The sequence below is a fragment of the Scleropages formosus genome, chromosome 24, assembly GCF_900964775.1.
Source record: "Scleropages formosus chromosome 24, fSclFor1.1, whole genome shotgun sequence".
NCBI lineage: Eukaryota > Metazoa > Chordata > Actinopteri > Osteoglossiformes > Osteoglossidae > Scleropages > Scleropages formosus.
In genome coordinates, this window is record NC_041829.1 from 3,124,376 (window position 1) to 3,135,790 (window position 11,415).

Sequence of the window (11,415 nt, forward strand, 5' to 3'; positions counted from 1 at the left end):
TTCTAGAAATTATTTTGTAGCCTCGTATCTGCCAAAAATGTTGCTCTATATATATATATAAACATGCATACATATGTATACATAAATGTATATATATTCTTTTTCTGAATTTTTAAAAAAAAAAAAATGACAAGCAACATGCAGTAAAGAGTGATTTCAATTACATGTCCAAATTCAGCACCTGATTAGGAAAACATGCAGTGATATTTGCTTGACACTATGTGCTGGTGATGCTGAGAGGGGCATCCATGTCCAGTTGCTTGGTCAGTACCATGGACAGCAACTGATCCCCATCCCCATCTGCTCCTCCTTCTGGAAAACTCCCCATCTGGTTTGAGGTACAGTGGTATGAACACCCTTATATAACAGGGTCCTGTACAACAGAAAACAGCAACAGAAACTTATGAAAAGACACTGTATGTCCCTTACTTCTTAGAGCAGGCTTATTATTCAGTACAATGGCATTTTGGCCAGTTATAAGGTCATTTTACTTTCATAAAAGGTATTTTTTTCACTGATTAGTATGTGTTCACTCTGCAAAGCACACTGACAATATGCTATTTCTATAACAGCAATTACTGTATATACTTCATACTTCCTATCACATTGACAGTCTCAACCAGTCAAAACTGCTGATTAAGGTAAATATACACACACACATTTTCTGAACCACTTGTCCCATATGGGGTCACAGGGAACCAGAGCCTAACCCGGCAACACAGGGCATAAGGCCAGAGACACACCCAGGACAGGACACCAGTCCGTCACAAGGCACCCCAAGCGGGACTTGAACCCCCGCCCCACTGGAAAGCAGGACTGTGGTTCAACCCACTGCGCCACCGCACCCCTAAGGTAAATATATCACAGCTGAAACAGGTACAGCTCTGTTGGTAATATGAATTCAGCGAGGACATTTTTACTGGAATAATTCAGAGTAAATTCCTTGGTTAATTAGGCAGTGATGCTGTGAACTTCACTCCATTATAACTTCCATGAGACAAATTTTCAAAATGTTTCTGAGCAGATTGTACCATGTGTTTCACACCCTATGCCCCCTGGACAGATTGGACTACCATGGCCAAATCCCAGACAAAAGTTTTTGACAGTGAATGACAATGCAACATTAAAAAGACAAGGTAGAGATAATATTTTTGTTAAAATTATGTTGGTGTTATTGTCGTGAACAAAAATACTTTTCAGTTTGGTGTTTTATTTAATTTCCGGTGACATATTGTTATAAGATACATCCTGCAGATGTGCTGGGATATATCATCAGTGATGTGACCTGGGTCCATTGGGTGTTTCTGATCTTTCAACATCAGACACCCTTGCCCAGGCAACCTAGCCAGGGTTGATCAAGCCCCGACTTGCATCCCAACAGCAACTGAACATGGAACCTGCTCTCTTAATCCAGAGCCACCTACTGGCTCTCTCTGTGGCTTCAGTAGCTGATCTGATGGTCTTCCTCTTGGCCTACCCTGTGATTCCCAGCAGCGTTAAGGCTTTGCACAATGAACACCCTGCAAATCCCTGACATCCCACCTCAATGGGCACACAGTGGGTCTGCCAGCCTTGCCTCTGACATTGTTCCACAAGCTCCTGGTACTTTGCACATTTCCGCTCGTTTGCTTCCTCAAGGCACTTTTCCCAGGCACTGTGAGCTCCAACATGGCCATTTGCATCTTGGTCTCTGAAAAGATGATCATGTCCGTGCGAAGAGATATGAATACAATGTTTCCTGGTAACCTTAGCTTGCCCAATCCACTCTCAGCTGACAGTGGGTAGCTGTGATTCAGAGGCCTGTCTTCACTCTAGGCTGTGGGTCAGCCTTATAGCCAGCCTTGACAAAGGAGATAGTATTCCATGCAGGGTGGTGATGCTTGGTGGCATTCATAGCTGTGGCAACATGTTCAGCAACTGCCTTAAGCACCTGGTTGTGACGCCAACAATAGCAACCTTCTCCAAGAGCTTTTTGGCAACTGCTCAGAAGGTGTTCCAGGGATCCAAAGAGGGCAGGAGAGCGATTCACTCTTCCCCCAGACATAAAGGTTAGCTGGACTTGGTAAGGTGTCATATACAGCTTGGACCAGGAAACTGACTCGGTGGGAGTCAGCCTGCAAGACATTCAACCAGATAACTTTCCGTTATAATGAATTCTCACATTTTATCCATTCTCCTTGCTGCTTGAGCCCCACCATTTTGCTGGCTCTTACTTCCTCCATGCCTGCCCGTACATCCTCCTGAATAATATGGTGCCTATCCTTTCCACGGGCATTGCACACTTGGGTCTTTGGGAAGAGGCCCAAGCCTGCTCTCACTGTTGCCACCGTGCCCACCAATGCCTTCCATCTCAGCCACAACTTGCCTCCCTCCAGCTCTTTCTCTGCCCTCCATCTCAGGCCTGTTTGTACCTCAGTGCCAGCTGTAGCCACCTAGGGGTCCGTGGAGTCTCTGTACTAGAGCGCTTCTCTTCTACTTGCCACCATGAACTGCTCCTGAAGGCCTCAAAATGAAAGGCTTTTTTCCCATAAGAAATAATGATAATTTGAACCCCTCACAACAGAAACTCAACTAATGAGATGATTTAATGAAAGAATTAACCCCTTTATGTTGATCAGCATGGGCTAAAGAACCTGGTCTAGTCTAGAGCTAGATTGTACCTGAGAAGACTGGACAATCTTATTATTATTGTTTTTACCTAGACTTTCAATGACAGGATAAATATAAATACAATAAAAGATTGCTTGTGAGAGTACAGAAACTGCAACCTGATCAGGTGAAACACAGTGATTTAGATCAGATGAAATACAATGCAGCTACCTATTAACAAGCTAAAAGAACAGGTAAATAACGAATAAAAAGAAACAAAACCAATATTAGGTGGATATAAGGTAACACATATTCCATAGCTGGGGAGTCAGGGGTAGGGGAGAGAAATTCTGTCTGGTTCCACTGGAGAGACGAAGCACAGACAGCAACCAGGGGTACAATGGATTTCTTACGGAGAAAAGCTGGGAGGGATGAGGAACTGGAAAAAAAGACAAATCCTGGGTGTTCACTTCTTCTCTTCCCCCTTTTTGTTGGTGCAGACCTGTACTTCTGATACTATAGAAAGACAATGAGGACATTGCGTATTCATGCTTCTCTTAACTTTTGACATTTGACCAGAAACAAAGATGTGCGCATAATTTTCATTGTTATGCTCAGTTGCCAGTTGAAAAGCTATGAGCCCCCCCCAAGTTAATGTACACAGGTGGCACAGTGGTTAGAACTCCTCTGACTCCCACCTCCTTCTGTCATACCTTCAGTCAATGTACTTCACCTGAATTGCTCCAGTAAAACTTACCCAGCTGTATAAATGGGTAAATGATGTTAAGCTGCTTTAGAGGAAAAGTTTCTGATAAATAAGTAAATGTAAATTTATGAGGAAGGATGTTCATCCAGACAAACACACGCAAGAGCAGAATTTATACCTTTCAGTACTCAGCTTCCAAGTAGATCACTAGCGCCTCTTCACAACACACACAAATGGGATGTGGAACAGCACTCATGAATACCACTATGGTCACGCTGACTTTTACACCAACATTAATTCATTTAGCTCACACTTTTCTCCAAAGTGACTTACAATATTAAGTTACTCACAGTTTTTTACCCATTTATACACCTGGGTAATTTTACTGGAGTAATTTAGGATAAGTACTTTGAGCTGCACTACTAATAGTCTCCAATGAGAGTAAATAGAGCTCCAGCTTGTGAACTCCAGCTACAACTAAAACAGTCTTTGGAATGTAATGCCTAGTGTTGGCCTGCAAAAATCCATAACGTGGGCTCCCCCCTGTGGCTGTAAAGCCTTAGGTGGCAACTTTTACCTACAGTACAAGTCAGTTCCACACAGCTTGTTAATTAGCTGTAATCTTCCTCATGAATATGTATTCAACACAAAAAAGAAAAATCAATGCGGCCTGTCACTGAGACCCACCACGAAAGGAGAGAACAAAAGAGGTCTGAAAGATTCACAAGGACTGTTATTTATACCTCCTGCTGCTGTATTGTTTCATCACATCACCAAGGCAGACAATAGAAATTGAAACTCTTTGCAGCTCTGCACTGGGCTCTGGGCTCTATAGCTGCTGCAATATGGCTGTTTCATGTCATCTTCACTTCTTGGCAGGATGGTGATCCATAGTCCATAGCAGACTATGCAGGAGGCTATGAGAGCTGGGGACCAGAACTATGGGAGTTCAACCAGTGTTCATATTGCATATCTGGGCCCATCCAGAAAGAGGGGTCTATTTGCCAAGCCCTGACTCCACCCTGCAGTGTTTGAGAGTAATTGAGATGGTGTAGGGTTTAGCCTTCAACCCGGATTTCCGAACACCCCCAACAGGGCTGCATCAAAACATAAATATCCCAATCTCTGTGTCCACACCCAATATCAAGCTGGCACTATCACAGTCACTGAAGATACTCCATGAGTCCCATCAGAACTGCTGAATCCACCCTAGTATTCAAGAAAGGTCTCAAAATTCAGAGCCACTTCTCATCTGATCCAAAAGCTCCCTAAATTTGCATTTCAGGATCTGTGACTCACACACATTTCCAGAACCACTTGTCCCATACAGGGTCACAGGGAACTGGAGCCTACCTGGTAACACAGGGCATAAGGCTGGAGGAGGAGGGGACACACCCAGGATGGGACACCAGTCCGTTGCAAGGCACCCCAAGCGGGACTCGAACCCCAGACCCACCAGAGAGCAGGACTAGGGTCCAACCCACTGCGCCACCGCACCCCCGGATCTGTGATTCTGTTTTGAAATATACTTTTTTGACTGAGGCATACATCACTTCATAGAAAGGCATTTGCTAATACACACACACACACGCACACACACACACACACACACACACACACACACACACACACACACACACACACACACACATTCATGTGAAAAAGTAAGTACACCCCATGGAAAATTGTGCTTTTTTCAACAAGTTTGGACATGCAGACATCGATCTTCATTTAAACAGCTTCTATGGATGAAAGTGATAAATAAAAACACAATGGAAAATTTGATTTTTCGATCATTTATTCAAAAAAAAAAAAAAAAATTGACGTAATTTCCAATGTAGAAAAAGTATTCCCCAGATCTCAGAAGCTGGTATTACCCCCTTAAGCAAAAATAACTTCCTGTACCCATTTTGTATAACTGATTACCAGTCTTTGACATCAGCTTGATGAAATTTTTACCACTCCTCCATGCAGAATTCCTTTGTGAGATGTTTGAGGGTTTTCTTGCATGTACAGCACATTTCAAATCCCCCCACAACATTTCAATGGGATCCAAATCTGGGATTTGACTAAGTCATTCCATAACCTGCCATTTCTTTTTTGAGGTATTCCTTTTGGTAGATTTAATGGTATGCTTAGGATCATTATCCTGCTGTAAGGTCCACTTCCAGTTCAGCATTAAGTTTTAGACAGATGACTTCACATTTTCTTCAGGCACTCTGATACGATGCAGAACTCATAGCTGAATCTATGACTGCAAGTCAACCAGGCCCCAAGGCAGTAAAGAAATCCCAAACTGTAACATTTCCACCACCATGCTTTACAGTTGGTATGAGGTTCTTCTCCTCAAATGCTGTCTTTAGTTTGCACCAAGCATGTCTTCTAGAATTGTGACTAAACAACTTTTTATCTGTCCAGAGTACATTGTTCCAGAAGTCCTGGTCTTTGCCTAGGTGTTCATTGGCAAACTTTAGTCTTGCCTTGATATTGTTTTTGGACAGTAAAGGCTTCCTCCTGACACACCTGCCATGCAGATCAAACTTGTGCAATCTTTTTCTGATAGCAGATGCATGCACATTTGCCACTTTTGGTGTCAGTTACCTACAGATCCTGGGATGAAATTTGAGCATTCTTGGAAACTTCTTTCAGCAGCTTATGGTCTGCTCTTAGGCTGAATCTGCTGGCCCACCCTGCCCTAGACAAACTGGCAGTTGTTTCAAATCTTTTCCACTTGTAAATGACTTTCCATACAGTGGAATGATTGATTTCAAATAATTTAGAGATCTTTTTAAATCCCTTCCCAGACTGATGGACATCCACAATCTTCTTTCTGAAGGCCTTGGAGAGTTCCTTTGATCAGGCATTGTGACACCAAACAATTTAGTTAAGGTTATCTGAAATGTTAAGGTTCAGGGGCCTGGGAATCGAAGTGTAAAGCTGAAGTGTTCTCCACACGTACGTGTGTCCGACATCAAGGCTCGTGTCAGTTCCCTGGTTGATAACGCGGTGTCAACTATTATGGTGCATGTTTGCAGTAATATTCGTTACCAGCAGTCTGAGGTGTTAAAGACCTGCTTTATTTCAGTGTGTAATAAAGCCAGAAAGAAATATTGTAATCTAATAGTGTCTGCTACTTCACCTAGACTCTTCATGGGGACATAGTCTACAGTAGACTGGTGTCATTTAACAGATAGTTGGAGATATGGTGTCGCTCTCATCGCATATTATTTGTTAATAACTAGGATGATTTCTGGGAATCCCAGGTTTTTCACGCATGATGGTGTACACCTTAACTGGAGGGGATTGTTTTTTCTGTCCCAGAACTTGGCCTGCAAGTTGCAGGACTGACTCAGCTATGGGTAATCTCCTTTAGCTGCTGTGTATTGATGGTTCTGTTACTCGTCCTGGTACGGGGAGTCATTTCTCATGTGATGGTGTTTTTTGAGCTGTGTCCAGTGATACTTGGACTTAGTGATAGCACCAGAAACTGCTTGCACCAGAAACCTAAAATACATTAAACCAAATACTGTCAATCTACTACTGAAGCCAGACTGTAGTATAAAATGCTGTCTGTTAAATATTCACTCACTAACAAATAAAGCTGCTCTACTAAACAACCTAACATTAAGTTACAAGCTCAATCTCTTCTTTCTACCGAAACTTGGCTCAGTGAGTCTGACACGATTCTACTAATAGAAGTGGTTTAGACGGATATAAATTATTTCCATAAATCTCGTTCTATACGTCGTGGAGGTGGAATCAGTGTTCTTTTCAATAATAGATTATGAATAACACAGAGAAATCATGATAATTTTGGTTCTACTACTGTTCAAAACTCAATATTATAATATGTTTCTTATCTACTGTCCACCTGGACCATACTCTTCTCTTCTTGAGGAATTCAGTAACTTTATAACCGATTTAATCATTACTTATGACAAAATTATCTTTATTGGTGATTTCAATATTCATATAGACAATACGTGGATACTTATGACTAATAGTTTTATGTCTCTCTTAAATTCCGCCAGTTTACTCAAGTTGTTAACAGTCTCCTACTCATTCCCGTAACCATACGCTCGATCTTGTCATAACTTACGGCGTAGATATTCATAATATAAATGTTATTCCTTTAAACTAGACCCTTTCCAATCATTACTTATTAACCTTTGATCTATACCTGCCGGTGCCGTCTGACAACAGTAACTACGACCAAAATTGTGCGACATATTGATGAAAATACTAATACTAAAATTATCGATTACATTAGAAAGTCTGATTTTGGAATGAGCGCAGATATTGATCAAATGGTTCTGAGTATAATTCAGTGGTGAAATTTGTCTTAGATTCTTTAGCTCCACCAAAAACTAAACTTATTCGAACTGTAAAAAACTCGCCGTGGTTCAATGAATCAACTCGTGCAATAAAGTTAGAATTTTGTGAATTTGAGTGTAAATACCGTTCACCTAAATTGAACATTTATTATGTAGTCTTTTTTAGTCCAATTGTCTAAGCAGCACAGTGAGTAATACTGCTGTTTCTCAGTGCCTGGGTGGTGCAAGAGAATGTGGGTTTGATCCCTGCTCAGTCTGTGGGGAGTTTGCATGTTCTTGCCATGTCTGTGCGGGTTTCCTCCCCCAGTCCAAAGACATGCTGTTCAGGTTCCCTCATAGTGTGTGAGTGACAGAGAGGAGTGTGTTCCACTGATGTATGCATGAGTGACCCATTGTAAGTAGTGTATCAGGCAGTGCAAGTCACCTTGGTGAATAAGGTGTGGGGGGATGATAACATTACATAGAGTTTGTTGAAAGTTGCTTTGGAGAAAAGCCTCTGCTAAAGAAATAAATGTAAAAAAATCATAGAAAAGCACTTTCCATGCCAGATCTGAATACTATGCAAAATCACACATGCACTGGCTGAAACTGCTGTCCCAAGTGGGGTTGTGGCAAACTGGAGCCTAGCCTGGCAATACAGGGTGTAAGGCTGGAGGGTGAGCGGACATACCCAGGATGAGACACCAGTCTGTTGCAAGGCACCCCAAGCAGGATGGGGCCAAGTCCACCACACTGCCCTACTATGCAAAATTGATTGATGAAAGTCAGAAAAACCCTTGTTTCTTCTTTAACACTATCACTTACTTAACTGGTAAGAACAAAGATGAACAACGTATTTCTGCTTCAACTACTAATCATAAATTTATGTCATTTTTCAATAATAAATTAGAGAATAGAGGGGGTGGGTGGCGCAGCACGTTTAACTGGGTTCTGTTCTTTGGTGGGTCTGGGATTCGAGTCCCGTTTGGGGTGCTTTGTGATGGAGTGGCGTCCCATCCTGGGGGTGTCCCCTCTCCCTCCAGCCTTGCGCCCTGTGTTGCCCTGTGTTGTCTTGATTCATCTTGATTAATCTTCAGGATTAATCTAAATGTTGAATCCCAGCCTACTTTAGTGAGGCTGATGGTTTTTTCTAAATCAATTCAATTTTTCAATTTTTTTTTAAAGAGCGCTCTTCTCACGCAGTGACACAGAATGCTTTAACATAGGCATAAGGCAAGAAAAACATACAAAAGACAGTTGACTAATGGCTACCATAATAAAATACTTTTATACAGCTATAAGTATGCCTACTGGCCATTGGGGAAAGGAACAAAAACTCCCAACTGAAGGCAGAGGGAGAAAAAAACCTGGGGGGGTCCACAGGCCAGTGGTTGCCCACCCCTCCTGGGCATTCGAGATAAGTAACAATTATAAGCCAGTTTACAAGTAATAATGATATTGTTGCTATATGGTATCTTGGATCCCCAGCTCAGCATGGAACGTCTTGATTCGTCATGGCAATTGGTCATCATCCTCAGTTAGCATGGGATTCGTCTGTCACCACTGGCCAGCCTCCTCAGGTCTTATGCAGCAAGGTAGTGCTCAACAAGAAGAAAGAACAGAGTTAGTAATGTGTTACTTAAGTTAATTTATTATGCATGTTTATGAAGGTGGTAAAGAACAACCAAGGCAAGTACAATTACATTTCAAGGTGGAATGCCCAAGTGAACATGTAAGTCTTTAGTCGAGATTTGAAAACAGAAACAGACGGGCATTTCTGACAATAACTGGTAAACTATTCCACAGTTTAGGTGCTCTATAACTAAAGGCGCGACCTCCTACTGAGGTCTTATTGATTACAGGTACTTTAAGGTAACATGCATCCAATAAATACAGATATCATCCAGGGTTATAAGAATCAATAATCTCACAAAGGTAAGCAGAAGAAATGCCATTTACTGCCTTATAGGTCAAAAGAAGGATTTTATAATCAACTCTAAATGCGACCCGGAGCCAATGTAACGATTTAAGTACCTGTGTTACATGGTCAAACTTCCTACTTCTAGTGACAATTCTCGCAGCAGCATTTTGCACCAATTGTAGCTTAGATAGTCTGGTATGGACAACCCGACAATAAAGCATTACAGTAATCCAGCCTGCTTGAAACAAAAGCATGAACCAGTTTCTCAACATCCCGTCTACATAGGAATCGCTGCAGTTTAGCTATGTTTCTTAATCGAAGGAAGCACGACTTAGACGAAGCATTTACATGAGATACAAATGACAGCTTTCCATCCAGCAGGACACCCAAATCCTTGACACAATCTAGACGCTTGAAGCTAATACCATTCGATGTAAAGATTGGCGTGATTATGTTGAGAGTTTTGGCATCACCACTCATCACAAGTACCTCTGTTTTACTGGCATTTAGAGATGAAAAATTTTTACTCATCCATAATTTTAAACTGGTAAAACCATTAGTTAACGACACTACATGTGATGGATCATCAGGCTTAAACGATACATATAGCTGTGTGTCATCGGCATACGAATGGAAATTCACATTGTGTTTGAGAATAATGCCACCCAGTGGTAACATATAGAGCAAAAACAGTCAGCCGCTTAAATTTTGAGACTATGGTGGTGTCCTTATAGACATTATATTAAACATACTGCAGTGAAATAGATTCCCATCTAGGGTGTTCAGTGGTAAGGGATTCCAGAATAGCTTCTGAACCACCGTGACCCTGACAAGGGTAAGCGGTTCACTGAAGTGAGTGAATTTACATTTACATTTATTCACTTAGCAGATGCTTTTCTCCAAAGCAACTTACAATGAACTCTATGTAATGTTATCAACCCACACACCTTATTCACCAAGGTGACTTACACTGCAAGATACACTACTTACAATGGGTCACTCATCCATACAACAATTTACATTTACATTTATTCATTTAGCAAATGTTTTTGTCCAAAGCAACGTACATCTCAGCAAAAGTACAATTTATGCATTACATTAAGAGAAAGAGACATAGCTGCAGACATGTGCCTCAAGTAAACCCAGTTTGTTACCTACCACTTGCTGCACCAAGGTTCATTGTTTAAGTAGGTGCATAAAACACAGGACAGACAAATCCTGATACCCTCCTACCCCCTTTTTTTTTTTTAAATAATATTAACATACACAAGCAAGCAAATACAATGTCGGAGTAGTGGCTGATAAAAGGCTTTATCTGGTGATGCTCATGGAGTTACGGTGCATGAACATTTACACCGTACATGAGCTAGAGAGATCTTGAGCAAAATGGGTCCGGAAAAGGTGAGTTTTCAGACCCTTCTTGAATGTAGACAGAGTTTCCGCAGTTCTGAGTGAAAGGGGAAGGTCGTTCAACCGCAACGGAGCCAGAACAGAGAACCTCCGTGCTTTACCTTTTGTGCGCGGAACCATCAAGCAAGCAGAAGTAGACTGAATGAATGAATCAGTATATTAAATATAGATTAATTTATTATTGCAAAGCTACATGTATGTTATAATGACATAAGAAGTGCAGCATACTCTACATAGTTATAAGAGCAAATTAGTGATGAAACATTAACAAGCGGGGGGGGGGCCACAGGGGCACAGTGGGTTTGTCCGGGTCCTGCTCTCTGCCGGTTCTGCGTGTTGTAATGACATAAGTGCAATATACTCTACAGTGTTGTGTGTGTGTGTGTGTTATAAGAACAAATTACTGATGAAGCATTAACAATCGGGAGGGGCGGGTGTGGCAGCACAGTGGGCTTGGCCGGGTCCTACACTTTGGT